The sequence below is a fragment of the Eretmochelys imbricata genome, chromosome 10, assembly GCF_965152235.1.
Source record: "Eretmochelys imbricata isolate rEreImb1 chromosome 10, rEreImb1.hap1, whole genome shotgun sequence".
NCBI lineage: Eukaryota > Metazoa > Chordata > Testudines > Cheloniidae > Eretmochelys > Eretmochelys imbricata.
The window spans coordinates 73524622-73538784 of NC_135581.1; the positions used below are offsets into that span (position 1 = coordinate 73524622).

The 14163-nt window shown below is 46.7% G+C and overlaps 1 protein-coding gene across 2 annotated transcripts in view; it reads left to right on the forward strand.

The window, feature by feature from the left end:
• Positions 1–4634: 4634 nt before the first annotated feature.
• Positions 4635–14163, forward strand: part of MCTP2 (multiple C2 and transmembrane domain containing 2) — a 161894-nt gene continuing 152365 nt past the window's right edge. For both annotated transcript variants that reach the window (XM_077828640.1, XM_077828639.1), the window contains exon 1: positions 4635–4655. The gene's annotated coding sequence lies outside the window, so the exon portion shown is untranslated. The remainder of the gene's footprint in view (positions 4656–14163) is intronic.

Consider the following 14163-nt stretch of genomic DNA (forward strand, 5'->3'; position numbering starts at 1 on the left):
AGTGTTTTAGCCTCAATCTAGGTCTCCTTGTACATATAGCCCCTGGTTTACCTGCTTGCTCTACTTGTGTCTATAGTAATTTCCAATACCTGTTTCTTTTTGTTCCCATTTTTTACCACAAGGCAAAACCCTCTTTGCTTTAGTGGCCAGTTTGCACAAGTGCTTTATTTCTTGTGTTATAACTTTCTCTTGTCACATCTCTGGAATCCTGTTGGGTCCTGTCATGGTAATTTGATAGGTTTCAGAGTAGCAGCCGTGTTAGTCTGTATTCGCAAAAAGAAAAGGAGGACTAGTGGCACCTTAGAGACTAACCAATTTATTTGAGCATAAGCTGTAGCTCACGAAAGCTTATGCTCAAATAAATTGGTTAGTCTCTATGGTGCCACTAGTACTCCTTTTCTTTTTGGTAATTTGATAGTTCAACTAGTTTGCTGGTTAACAGAAAGATCACCTCTCCATACTACATTAGCGGCCTTGCAACACATTTTCAGTTTGGCTGTCTTGGCTGTAATGTAATACAATGCAAATGTATACACAACAATTAGAATTAGACGCGGCAGAACTCAATTTTTATTTTTTATAATTCAGATGGATAATGTCGATATTAATTCTTAAGCATTTTTTTATTATTTTTATCAATCTAATTTTTCACAGCTGTGGGAAATTATGGAGGGGTATCAGACAATTATTCAGTGACAGTAGATGTTGAGATTCAAAGTTAAAGCTTTATAAACTATTAAAAACTCAAATTGTTAACATCTTATGTTAAAATGTACAAAATAAATATAAAATCAACAAACCTTACCCATTTTTACTATTCCTTCACTAGTCCATTTGTAACAAGTCTAATCCAAAAGTCTAAAGTGCTGTGATTTTGATTGTAATAAATTCTCAAACAGCATTTTTCTCACTTTGTCTATCTGTAAATTTTGATATTAATGAAAATACTTTTTCATCAGTTTTTGTGTGGGTACAGTGAAATTGATGTTTCCCACATTTACCAATAAAAATCTAACACTTTGAAGCCTAGATATAATATATTTGGGGCATGTTCAGACTCAACAGAACAGGCTTTTCAAGGGCACATGGATTTTGTTCTAGAAGCTATTTGGATACCTGAAACAAATATGGGGTTTTTGTTTTTGTTTTAATTTTGATAAGCTAGAAAGAGAATGATGAAAAATATCATGCCTATAGTGAAAATGGCAAAAAATTGTTTCTTCATTTTTGGCAGGGATATACAGTTAATTTTTGGTTCTCAGGTAACTTCCACTGGAGCCATTCCCTTCCGCTTGCACAAGCTAAGCAAGGTTGGCCTGGTTAGCATGTGATTGGCAGACTCCTGTGAAGTGGCATGAAACTCTGCCCTTTGAGCCAGTAATGACTTAAATTAATACCACAGCTCAGAGACATAGACCTTGAACTTGTATTCTTCTTAGCATATGTGCAATGCGCCTCATGTGTCATGTAATCAGGATTCACCACCGAATTTGGTCTGCTGGTTGGATCATTAACTTCCCTGGCCTAGGCTGGGTACTGACAGGGAGTGCATCATGAACACTGATCCATGCCTCCCAAATATGCACTGAGGCCCTGATACTTTAGTGGGGCTATGCCTGGTGGGTAGGTCTGCCTAAGCAACTGTACCTTGCACGATCAGGGCCCAAGTTAAGTTTGGCCTTGATCAAACATGCTTAGACATGTGATGAGTAACCGTACTCATGTGAGTAATCTCATTGCCCCTGATCCTGCAGTTGGATTCACATGGATTCACATGGATTCACCAAGGGTCTGCCTGTCCAGATCTGACTGTAAGCTGGGTCACAGAGTTCAGTGGCACGATTCCCATCTCTGTTTACAGGATTGGGGCCTGGGGCACTGTTTTTACAAGAGGGTTTTTTGCACTGATGTAGCTATCTAGCAAAACCACCACAGTAGATTCACTACACAAGCCCTGCTTGGCACTGGTGTAGTGCAGTGGTTCCCAAACTAGGGGCACCGCTTGTTCAGGGAAGGCCCCTGGCAGGCCGGGCCGGTTTGTTTACCTGCCGCGTCCGCAGGTTTGGCCGACTGGGGCTCCCACTGGCTGCGGTTCGCCTCTCCAGGCCAATGGGGGCTGCGGGAAGGGCGGCCAGCACATCCCTCAGCCTGCACTGCTTCCCGCAGCCCCCATTGGTTGAGAACAGCAAACCGTGGCCAGTGGGAGCCACGATCGTCCGAACCTGCAGACGCGGCAGGTAAATAAACCAGCCCAGACAGCCAGGGGCTTTCCCTAAACAAGCGGCACTCCTAGTTTTGGAACCACTGGTGTAGTGTGTTTACATTAGTCACTTGCACCAAGTTACACCAGTGCAAATTTCCCTACTTCAGACAAGCCCTTAAGTAGCATCTGTATTTCCACTGAGGATACAGTGTCTGATTCCCCCTTGCCCTGCACCTTTCATAGTGACTTACACTAGAGCAAAGCATTTGTTAAATGTTTTCAGATTAGAATGATAGTACATTACACCCATTTTGCCGTGATGAAAATCTACCCAAGGGGTAGGGCAAGCGAGAAAGAGGCCTAGTTTACCTTTAAACATTAGATCGACCTAGCTATATTGCTCAGGAGGACTGTGAAAAATTTTGAAGTCGTAATGTTGACCTAAGCCTTGTTGTAGGCATGGCTAGGTCTACTGAAGAATCCTTTAGTCCACCTAGCTCAGAGGTGGGCAAACTAGTGCCCGCGGGCCACATTCCCTCCGGCCCCTGAGCTTCTCGCCCAGGAGGCTAGCCCCCAGCCCCTCCCCTGCCGTTCCTCCTCCCCTGCAGCCTCAGCTCACTGCGCTGGGCAGCGGGGCTGTGAGATCCTGGGGCAGCGCAGTTGCAGAGCCCGGCGTGACCCGGTGCTCTGTGCTGCGCGGTGTGTGGCTGGCTCCAGCCGGGTGGTGTGGCTGTAGAGCTGCCAGCCACTGGTGCTCCAGGCAGCGCAGGAAGGGAGCAGAGACCAGTGGGGGTTGGATAGAGGACGGGGAGTTTGGGATGGTGGTCAGGGGGTGAGGGTGTGGATACAGGGCGGGGGGGTCAGAGGACGGGGAACAGGGGGGTTGAATGGGGGCAAGGGTCCTGGGGGGCAGTCAGGAAGGAGGGGGGGATTGGATGGGGCAGCAGGGGGGCAGTCAGGGGCAGAGGTTCCGGGGATGGTCAGGGGACAGGGAGAAGGGGTGGTTGGATGGGGCAGGAGTCCTGAGGGGGCAGTCAGGAATGAGAGAGGGGGTTGGATGGGGTGGCGGGGAGCAGTCAGGGGCAGGGGTTCCAGGGGTGGTCATGGGGACAGGGAACAGAGTGGTTGGATGGGGCAGGAGTCCCGGGAGGGCCCTCAGGGGGCAAAAAGCGGGGGGGGGGGGAGGTCAGATGGGGGCAGGGGCTGGGCCACACCTGGCTGTTTGGGGACGCACAGCCTCCCCTAACCGGCCCTGCATACAATTTTGGAAACTGATGTGGCCCTCGGGCCAAAAAGTTTGCCTGCCCCTGACCTAGCTACTGCCTCTCGGAGAAATGGGCTCATTACCTTGATGGAAAAACCCCTTCCATCGACTTAGGAAGTGTCTACACAATGGCACAACAGCAACAGCTATAGTTCTGTAGGGGCCATAGTGTAGATGCACCCTGAGGCCTGAAGAATAGGACAGAAATGCTATGCAGGGTTGCACTTGTCTATTTTTACAACAACTATTAGAAACAAGGGTGGCTTTTTTAAAAACCAAAACTTACTAACTTTGATATGTGTTGAGGTCACATTAGTGTTTGTTAACGTTTTTCGTTAGTGATCTTTATAATGATATTGCTAAATTATTTTATTTTACCAGCATTAGTTGGAAGGAGATTTTTATCAGCAAATGTCCATAAAAGTAGATCTCACCCTAGGCACGCAAACCAAAAAAAAATAAAAAAGTTATTTCCATCGATGATAACAGAAATGTACAGATTGTCCGGCAAAGGAGGAAAAATGCGGCTTGAGAATTTCTAAGAATTTGATTTAAGGATCTTCACTGTATATTTTGGCACGTGGCGATGACAAGTTGTGCGTTAAGAGTTATAAAGCGCCGTCTTCATGAATCGCAACGCCTGTCATTAACTAATTATTGTCTGACCGCCCCCACCCCGCCCCATTTCCTGCAACATTTTAAACGGAAAAAAAAAAAGGAAAAAAAGCAGTAAACAATGCTTAAACACAAACATCGATGTGATCCTTTAGAAATGAGATAAAAATAAAGCTTGAATTCTGCCAAGCCGAATTATAACCCTCAGGGGCTGCTTGGCACCAACTCCCCCCCCGCGGTCACTGCCTGTCCACCACTGGTGGCTTCGGAATCGGCTTGATCCCCTTTATTTGGATCACCCTTTCCCGACCCGCCAGACGCCCCCGCCCGCCCTACAGGTAAGCCGGGAAGCGTCGAGCCCGGAGTGGGATTTCCCGGCCGGTGCCTGCCGGCTGCAGTGGGATTTCCCTGCTCGGCGGGACGCTCCGGCGGCGGCGCTTCCCCCTAACTCAGGGCTGAGGCTCCTGGAAGCCGCGGCGCTGGCGGGGCTCCTCCCCTGCGAGTGGCGGCGGCGGGGGCGAGGAAGCTGCAGCCGGAGCCGCCGGGGGAGCGGAGCCCGGGACACCCCGGCAGGTGAGAGCCGCTGCCTCGGGCGGGGGCAGGGACACGCGAGGGGGCCCCTGCCCCGGCCCCTGCCCCGTGAAGTTGAAGGCCAGACCCGGGGGCGGGGAAGAGGGACTCTGGGGTGCACTGACCGAGGGAAACGAGGCGAGTGGAGGGGGCGGAGGGCTGGGCACCTGGGTGCTGGGGTGGGGCGGACGGTGGGCTCTGGGTGCGGTGGGGGGAGGGTGGGTGCTGGGGGGGGCGGGCTCTGGGTGCGGTGGGGGGAGGGTGGGTGCTGTGGGCTCTGGGTGCGGTGGGGGGAGGGTAGGCAACTGGGTGCTGGGGGAGGGTGGGCACTGGGCGCTGTGGGGGGGCAATGGAGGGAGGGTGGGCGCTGGGTGCTGTGGGGGGCGGTGGGGCGGATGGTGAGCTCTGGGCGCTTTGAGGGGCGGTGGGGGCTTTGAGTGAAGGTGGGGGGAGGGTGGGCACTGGGGGCTTTGAGGGGTGCTGGGGGAGGGTGGGCACTGGGTGCTTGGGGGAGGGTGGGGCGGACAGTGGGCACTGGGTGCTGTGGGCGGCGGTTGGGCGGACGGTGAGCTCTGGGCGCTGTGAGCTCTGGGCGCTTTGAGGGGTGGTGGGGGCTTTGAGTGAAGGTGGAGGGAGGGTGGGCACTGGGGGCTTTGAGGGAGGGTGGGCTCTGGGTGCTGTGGGGGGAGAGTGGGCACTGGGCGCTTTGAGGGGAGGTGGGGTCAGGGTGGGCTCTGGGTGCATTGGGCAAGGTGGGGTGGGCACTGGGTTTACGTGGGAGGAAGGTGGGGGAGAGGGCATTGGGGGGGAGATGAGGGAGTGGGCACTGTGTGCATTGGGGGAGGGGGCACTGTAGGAGATGAGGGAGTGAGGAGGAGTGGGCACTGGGTGTACTTGAGAGGAAGGTGGGGAGTAATGGCATGAGGTGCACTGGAGGAAGGTGGAGGGATGTGCGTAGGGATGGGTGTGGTGGGGCCAGGAGGTGGCAGAAGCAAGGTGCATAGTGCTGCTTCTAACTGTAAAGTTTGCCCCCTGCCCCCTTTAGTGACTGCTTCTGGTCTCGAGACAGACAGTGGGAGTTGTAGTGAAGGGGGGAGACCCCGGGTCCTCTTCTGTAAGGGATGGGATTTCCCTCTGTTTGATTTCCCTGGGACTCTCACACGTTCAGCGCACCAGCACAGCTATTCACTTGTACTTGGTTATTAAACCAGGACACTGGCTTCCTCTTGTCCCTCCACGTATCAAAAACCCCATCAGATCCTTTTCAAACAACAGGTTTGGTGATTGATTTGCTTAGGAACACGTAAGCGGAAAACCAATGGCTATACTCGGATTACAGGCTTCGCTGTGACTGTTGTGAAATCTATATGGCTGGAGCAACATTTGAAAGCCAAGTGATGATGACTGAGTTGAAGTGTAAATGTTAAAGTGACAAATGTAATAATCAGATTGTATTTGTTTAAGCAAACCATGCAGTTGTGGATATTGGACACACAGCTGGCAAACACGGCATCTCCCTTCCCACCCATGAACTAATTGGTAAACAGAACAGGAGTACTTGTGGTATCTTAGAGATTAACACATTTATTTGAGCATAAGCTTTCATGGGTTACAGCCCACTTCATTGGATGCACAGAATGGAACATATAATAAGTATCTATAATCTGCAGGTTGGGGGGCTGTCTGTAAGCGAGGACTGGTCTGTCTCCCAAGATCTGTGAGAGTGAGGGTTCATTTTTCAGGACAGGTTGTAGATCTTTGATGATGTGCTGGAGAGGTTTTAGTTGGGGGCTGAAGGTGACAGCTAGTGGTGTTCTGTTGTTTTCTTTGTTCTGTCCTGTAGTAGGTGACCTCTGGGTACCCTTCTGGCTCTTTCAATCTGTTTCTTCACTTCAGCAGGTGGGTGTTGTAGTTGTAAGAATGCTTGATAGAGATCTGGTAGGTGTTTGTCTCTGTCTAAGGGATTGGAGCAAATGAAATTTCCCTTACTTGAATGCTGCCCAGATAATTACCCAGTCAACTTGCTCAGGCAAGTAATGCTCCTCATGAGAGGTTTCAGAGTAACAGCCATGTTAGTCTGTATTTGCAAAAAGAAAAGGAGTACTAGTGGCACCTTAGAGACTAACCAATTTATTTGAGCATAAGCTTTCGTGAGCTACAGCTCACTGCATCCGATGAAGTGAGCTGTAGCTCACGAAAGCTTATGCTCAAATAAATTGGTTAGTCTCTAAGGTGCCACTAGTACTCCTTTTCTTTTTGCTCCTCATGAGATTACTGCTTTAGGGTTTGAACACTAAAGTCAATGGGAATGTGTCCTTGTCTTCAGTGTAAATAAGATCAGGCTTTTAATGTCTACTAGGCATAAAGGGTGGTTATGGAGGAAAGCTTGTTGCTACTAAGTATTACATTTTTTCAGCGTTTTTCCAACAGTGCTACTTGTGTATAATGCTGTAGTTTTAGTCTACTCCTAGCTGATTTATTTCCCTCTTCCCCTTAAAAGTAGCTTCTTAGAAGCATCTGAAGTTTTGCACCAGTGGCTATGCAGTAAGTGTTGGCAGGGTGGTACCATCCCTTCAGGCCTTCTGTATGTCATAACTTTAGTGCAATCTGTTGAATTATTGGTCTGTTACTAGGATGTCAGGCTTTATCAGTCTCAGCTTCTTATTCTTGTGTGGCAAGGTAAGTTTGGGAGCAGACTCCAGATTCTTGTTCTTCAGTACCATGTGCAGTCACACAGCCACTTTCTTGGCAGCAGCTTTGTCTAATCATCTGCTTTTGTGGATCAGAGGGAGGCATGGTTTACCGGAGGAGGATGAAACATTCTAAAATGCTCTTAATTTCCTCTGTTCCTTTTTTTTGCCTTTGAGTGGAAAATTGCTCCTGTTTTCCTCAGACCTACAGGAAATATGCTGCCACCTCTCAATGCTCTCATTGTCTCCTATTCTTCACTGCTGCATAATAGTCACAGAGAAACTGTTTTTCTGGGAAATTAACATTTTCTGTGAAAAAAACATTCTGATTTCCTTCTTCAGGAGCTGGGGATTTAAATAACCCCCTGCAGTGTTGAGAACCCAGATCTGTAGAACTTCTCACCTGGGTGAAGCTAGGCATGTGCATAAGGCCATGTCTATAGCTGTACTGGCAAATTATCCTAGTTAGATGCAGCTTCTACTACCAAAAGTTGCCAAAGCAAAATAAGCTTTTTTGCTGGTATGACTGCTAGGGCTTTTGCTGGTATAGCTGTGCTGGAAAATACTCACGCCTGCAACCGACATAGCTATGCCAGCAAAACTTAAAAGTACGCACTAGGCATCAGTCTCTGCAGGATCGGGCCTTAGTACATGAACAGAAAGAGAAACTGATTTAAAATTGTCTATAAACAAAACAAAGACTAAAGAAGTGTTTTACATAAGAACGGCCATACTGGGTCAGACCAAAGGTCCATTTAGCCCAGTATCTTGTCTTCCGACAGTGGCTAATGCCACATGCCCCAGAGGGAATGAGCAGAACAGTTAATCAAGTGATCCATCCCCTGTCACCCATTCACAGCTTCTGGCAAACAGAGGCTAGGGAAACCATCCCTGCCCATCCTGGCAAATAGGTCCATCAATGGCTATCTTCCTGAATTTATCTAGTTTTTTTTTAACCCTGCCATAGTCTTGACCTTCACGACATCCTCTGGCAGAGAGTTTCACAGGTTGACACTGCATTGTGTAAAGAAATACTTCCTTTTGTTTGTTTTAAACCTGCTGCCTATTAATTTCATTTGGTGACCATAGTCTTTGTGTTATGACAAGGAGTAAATAACCCTTCCTCATTTACTTTCTCCACACCAGTCATGATTTTATAGACCTTTATCATATCTCCCCTTAGTCGTCTCTTTTCCGAACTGAAAAGTCCCAATCTTATTAATCTCTCCTCATACGGCAACCATTCCATATCCCTAATAATTTTTGTTGCCCTTTTCTGAACCTTTTCCAATTCCAAAATATCTTTTTTGAGGTGGGGCGACCACATCTACACACAGTATTCAAGATTTGGACGTACAATAGATTTATATAGAGGTGATATGATATTTTCTGTCTTATTATCTATCCCTTTCTTAATGATTCCCAACATTCTGTTAGCTTTTTTGACTGCTGCTGCACACTGAGTGGATGTTTTCAGAGAACTATCCACAGTGATTCCAAGTTCTCTTTCTTGAGTAGTAACAGCTAATTTAGACATTTTATATGTATAGTAGGGATTCTGTTTGCCAATATGCATTACTTTGCATTTATCAACATTGAATTTCATCTGCCATTTTGTTGCCTAGTCACCCAGTTTTGTTTTATTATCTACATTGATGTAATTTAAAATAAAATAACAGAGGTAAAATAAGACATTTGATCCTGCATTCCCTGTACAAACTACATTTTCATTGCCTTCAACGTGGCAGCTGCCTTGCATGAGGACTGCGGCCATCATGCCGAAAGATATGAAAAGTACCTTGGACGTGTACGATACGCACGCATCAAAATTTATTAGGATGGTCACATTATTTAGCTTTTAATGCTAACTACTGCATTTTTGCAGTTAACTAAATCTTAATGAGAAAAACCCTCATTTTAAAAAACAACAAAAACTGAGGCCTTGTCTACCATTGATATGGTGAACAGTGTTGAGCACAGGTGTTACTACGTAGATGGAGTTACACTGGGGCTAACCCTTCACGTATACACACTGCACTGATATAAAGCAAGTCTTTACTATTACTTTGATTATGTCCTGGAATTATTAGTCCTCTCTCAAAAAAGTTTTTATAACCATCGAACAAAGCTATCTTTAAAAAGTTACCAGTTTAAGTCAATTTTTAAAACCCATATATCAAATTCTGGGAATTTTTACTTTTTTTTTTTTTAAACTGTGAAAGTGGCACAGCTGAGGAGTAACATATCATGTAAAATGGAAATGACAATGAACATTTCTGAAACATTCCTGAAATGTTGGAGGAGATTTATGCCTATGTGCTGTGGTGTACCACTGAGATGTCTTAGAGAAGAATATTGCTTTGTATATCTGTCAATGCCAGCTACAGTGGACTGATCACATCAAGATACACAATTACCCTCAAGTGAAGTTAACAGGTTTTGATTTGTCCATAATAAATCTAGGAAGTTGAGGTTACAGTGTTAAATATCCACAGATTTAATTTTTTAAAGCTTATAAGGAATAGCGAAACTTAAAACAATTAAGTGTGTGTGTGTGTCCTTAAATTGTGAAATAATCCATTGTTTTGTCACTAGTTAAATAACAATTATTAAGTGATCAGGGTGCAAAAATACATAGTGTGATTTTACTTTTTATTTTAATTTTTAAAAAATATCTATAGATATTATAGGCGAGGAAGGATTGTTTTAGGGTCTCACTTGGAACTGGGGTACCACTGAGGTCACCTGACCCGCCAGCTTGGGTTATCTTTACACTGTGTTGCTGTGACAGGCTCTCAAGCCCCCTTCCAGCCCACACACAGGTAGGGACACACCCAGCTGCAAGAATTTTGTTGTTGCAGCCTTTGGAATTAGCTCTCCAGATCTAGATTTGCTAACATTCAGGGAATACTAGTTCCCTCAGCATTTTCTTGGGAGGTAAGGGTGTTGGTTGATAACTGCATTGATGTAGGAAGCACTAATTCTCTTGTATTAACTAACTAACGCACTGCATGTCATTTTTTTTTAATCGTCCTCTAAGGCCCTGATTCAAAGACTCCCTGTGACTTTCTTGGACTTTGGAACAAGCCCTGTCCTTAGCAATTCAGAAACGGGCAGCCATTTTCTCATGTTTAAATGTCCTAGGGCCTGATATGGTCCATGCAACCCTGCACATCTCACAATAACGTTAGTTGAAAGTTAATCCATCCTGTGGCACTAATCAGACCAAATTTGGGAAGGAATAAACATTTTCTGCTTGGTACAGAGTCTATAGTGACAGACTACTTCCTAATCTGTTTATTAAAGTTATGCTATTCCTATTTCAAGACTGGTCACATTTGAATAAACACTAAGCAAGGAAAGTTGATCTGTATCCAAAATGCTTCAATAAATTAAGAAAAATACATATAAAAACTTGTTGGCTCTTGTCTGTACCTAGAAGTGTAGATATGGACAGCTGGAGTGGGGATAGTTCTTATATGCATGAGCAAAACACGAGAGGTTAGAAGATAATTAAATCCATTAAAGGTTTAGGTTTAAACTTCCAATACCCAAGCTTTGACATTGAGAAATAAATAAATATAAGTACAAGGAAGTAGTGTGATTGAATGGTAGATTAATAGACTTTTTTCCCCCCAGTTAAGCTCTGTTTTTACTTTGTAACTACAGGGAGAGGATAGTTTGTAAGACTTATTTGGCTTCTTGGATGCGCTTTGATCACCCTTGGTTATACCTCTGAATGAGGCTATGTCATGCTTACTAGGCAGTTTTGGAGCTCTCTTCATCTCCCATATTGCCCTGTCTCCATCCCTGCACTCTGCAACACATGCCGGCAGTAGAATATTTGCTCAATTTCTTCCATTTTCACCTTCATTTTTGCCTCTCTGCACCTCCCGTGTCAAGAGCTCTGACATGGCTCCAGGATCCCTCTTGAGTCATCAGGCCTGCCCCTCTTCCAAGCTCCTGTGGCCCTTCTTGCTACACCCTGGACATTTGCCCTGGCCTTCTCTGACTCTTGGAAAGACTCCCCTTTCTCATGTGGGATGTTAGTTATATACAGGGAGTCCTCTGACTTATGACGCCACTTACGATGCTTTTCAATTGACTGCCTGTTTCGCCCCTACGACGCTGGATTTGCATAAAGTTAGCTTGAAATCACTTCCTAGTTGCATTATACTGGTATGGAGCTGGAAGTGGTCGCTTCTGATTAGCTTTGAGACAGCAGGGTAGCTTGTTGCCGTGTAGGGTTGCTGCTTGTTTTTGATGGATATCACAGCTTTAAAGTTGGGCTACAAAGTTGAAGTGAGAATTGACTTAAGCATGGATTTATGTTCTGCATTTTGTCCCATAAGCCATGTCTACTGATTTCCAGTCCAGTGGCAAGACCATCCTTCCTGACAAATCACTAGTTAGAGCTGGCCTCCATAATTACTTGTTGTTTTTGGGGTGCTATTCTTATTGTCCAACAGTTGAAATCTAGAAGGAGACATTACTACAACAATGATTTATGATCTGAATCACATGCCTCACAAACAATTCCAAGCACCTAATATGCATTTTAGTAAAGCAAAGAAAATGTATACTTTTATTATCCAAAAATGTAGGCTATATTTACAGGATGGAAAACAGTGACTCTCAAAAATATTTGGGGCGAGTGGTGGAGGATGCCGTGGCCAAAAAGACTAATGTCATCCTTGGATGCATAAACATGGGAATCTTGAGTAGAAGTAGAGAGGTTTACTTGGTTCTGCCTCAGTGCAGAAGGCTGGACTAAATGACTTCTCAAGGTCCCTTTCAGCCCTACATTTCTATGATTCTGGGTTTTTCTTACCTCTGTATTTGACATAGGTGCGACCACTGCAGGAATACTGTGTTCAGTTCTGGTGTCCAGAATTCAAGAAGGATGTTGATAGACTGAAGTGGGGTCAGAGAAGAGCCACAAGAATGATTACAAAGGATTAGAAAACATGCTTTTTAGTTATAGACTCAAAGAGCTCAATTTATTTATTTTAATAAAGAGAAGGTTAAGGGGTGACTTGATTAGTCTATCGATGTCTACATGGAGAACAAATATTTTAAAATTGGCTCTTCAATCTAGTAGAAAGCTGAAGCTAAACAATTTCAGACTAGCAATGAGGTGTAAATTTCTAACAGTGGCAGTAATTAACCATTGGAACAATTTACCAAGGGTCATGGTAGATTCTCCATCACTGGCAATTTTTAATATCAAGATTGGATGTTTTTCTAAAAGAGATCCCTAGGAATTTTGTTGGGAAAGTTCTATGGCAGGGATTGATAACCTTTGGCACGCAGCCCATCAGGGAAAGCCCCTGGCAGGCTGGGCCGGTTTGTTAACCTGCAGCATCTGCAGGTTTGGCTGAACGCAGCTCCCACTGGCTGCAGTTTGCCGCTCCAGGCCAATGCAGGCTGCGAGAAGTGGCGTGGGCCAAGGGATGTGCTGGCCGCCCTTCCTGCAGCCCCCATTGGCCTGGCACGGCGAACCGCGGTCGGTGAGAGCTGTGATGGGCCAAACCTGCAGACGCGGCAGGTGAACAAACCGTCCTGACCCCACAGCAGATTTCCCTGGCAGGCCATGTGCCAAAGGTTGCTGATCCCTGTTCTACAGTATGTGTTATACAGGCGGTCAGACTAGACTACCCTTCTAGCCATGAAATCTCTGAATTTTACAGTGAGAGATTAAAGGAACTCATTTAAACTATTTAGTTTATTAAAAAGAAATTTGAGATGACTTAATTATGATCTAGAACTACCAGTTCAGGAAGAAGAGATCTGATATTAGCGGGCTCTTTAATCTAGTGTAAGGGGACTGTTGCCCCCTTACTAACATTCAGTGGGGGTGTTTTAGTTGCTAGCTCCCAGTACTAAAAAGGGGGAAGGGTCGATGGGAAACCAGGACCCGGGGACTGGCAGTCCCCAGGAACAATGGGGAGAGGCCAATGCTCTAGGTCAGCCTGAATGACAGGGTGGGCAGGCTAATCAGGGAGTCAGGAGGCCAGGGAGGTCCCATCCTCCGTGTGAGCTGGATTTGCCTGGGTCAGACAGAGTGGGGCTAAGCTAAGGAGAAAGCAGGGGCCTGAGCTAAGCTGGGGAGCAGAGCTGGGCCAGATCTAGAGGGACCAGAAAAGCAGCCCAGAGAGAGCAGACCCTGTCCTGGGAGCAGAGCTGCAGCCCCAAAGCTAGAGGCTCAGCCCAGAGAGAGCAGACTTGCCCTGGGAACAGAGCTGCAGCAACCAGAGCCAGAGGGGCCAGAAAAGCAGCCCAGGAAGCAGGTCAGTGCTGGGAGCAGAGTCACAGAAGCAGCCTGCAGAGCAGACCTGCCTGGGAGCAGAGCTGCAGCAACCAGAGCCAGAGGGGCCAGAGAAGCAGCCCAGGGAGCTGGAGGCAGAGCAGCAGCAGTGCAGAGACAGAGTGGTGCGGCTGGAGCAGACCGGAGCTGGGTGCTGTGAGCAGCTGGAGAGACCGAGGGGGACCCTGGGCAGCGGGCCCAGCACAGGGAGACGCCTCAGCCAAGGGGCTCTGCAGGCCAGGCTTGGATCGTAACCCTGACAGGTCAGGGGCAACACTGGGAAGAAGGGTCCTACCACTTAGAGCCTGAGAGCGTGTGGCCACCACCAGAGCAAGTGTCCAACCCACAGCATCCCTGCAGCACAGCCAGGGCCGGAGAAGAAGGCCTGGGACTTACAAGGAACAGACTGTGAACTGCCCTGACGTTCCAGAGACATTGTTTGTGATGCTCCCTGCCACAGAACGGAGTGATGGGTTTCCTTTAACCTTTCCCATCTTTCCTTATTCTTTTTAAA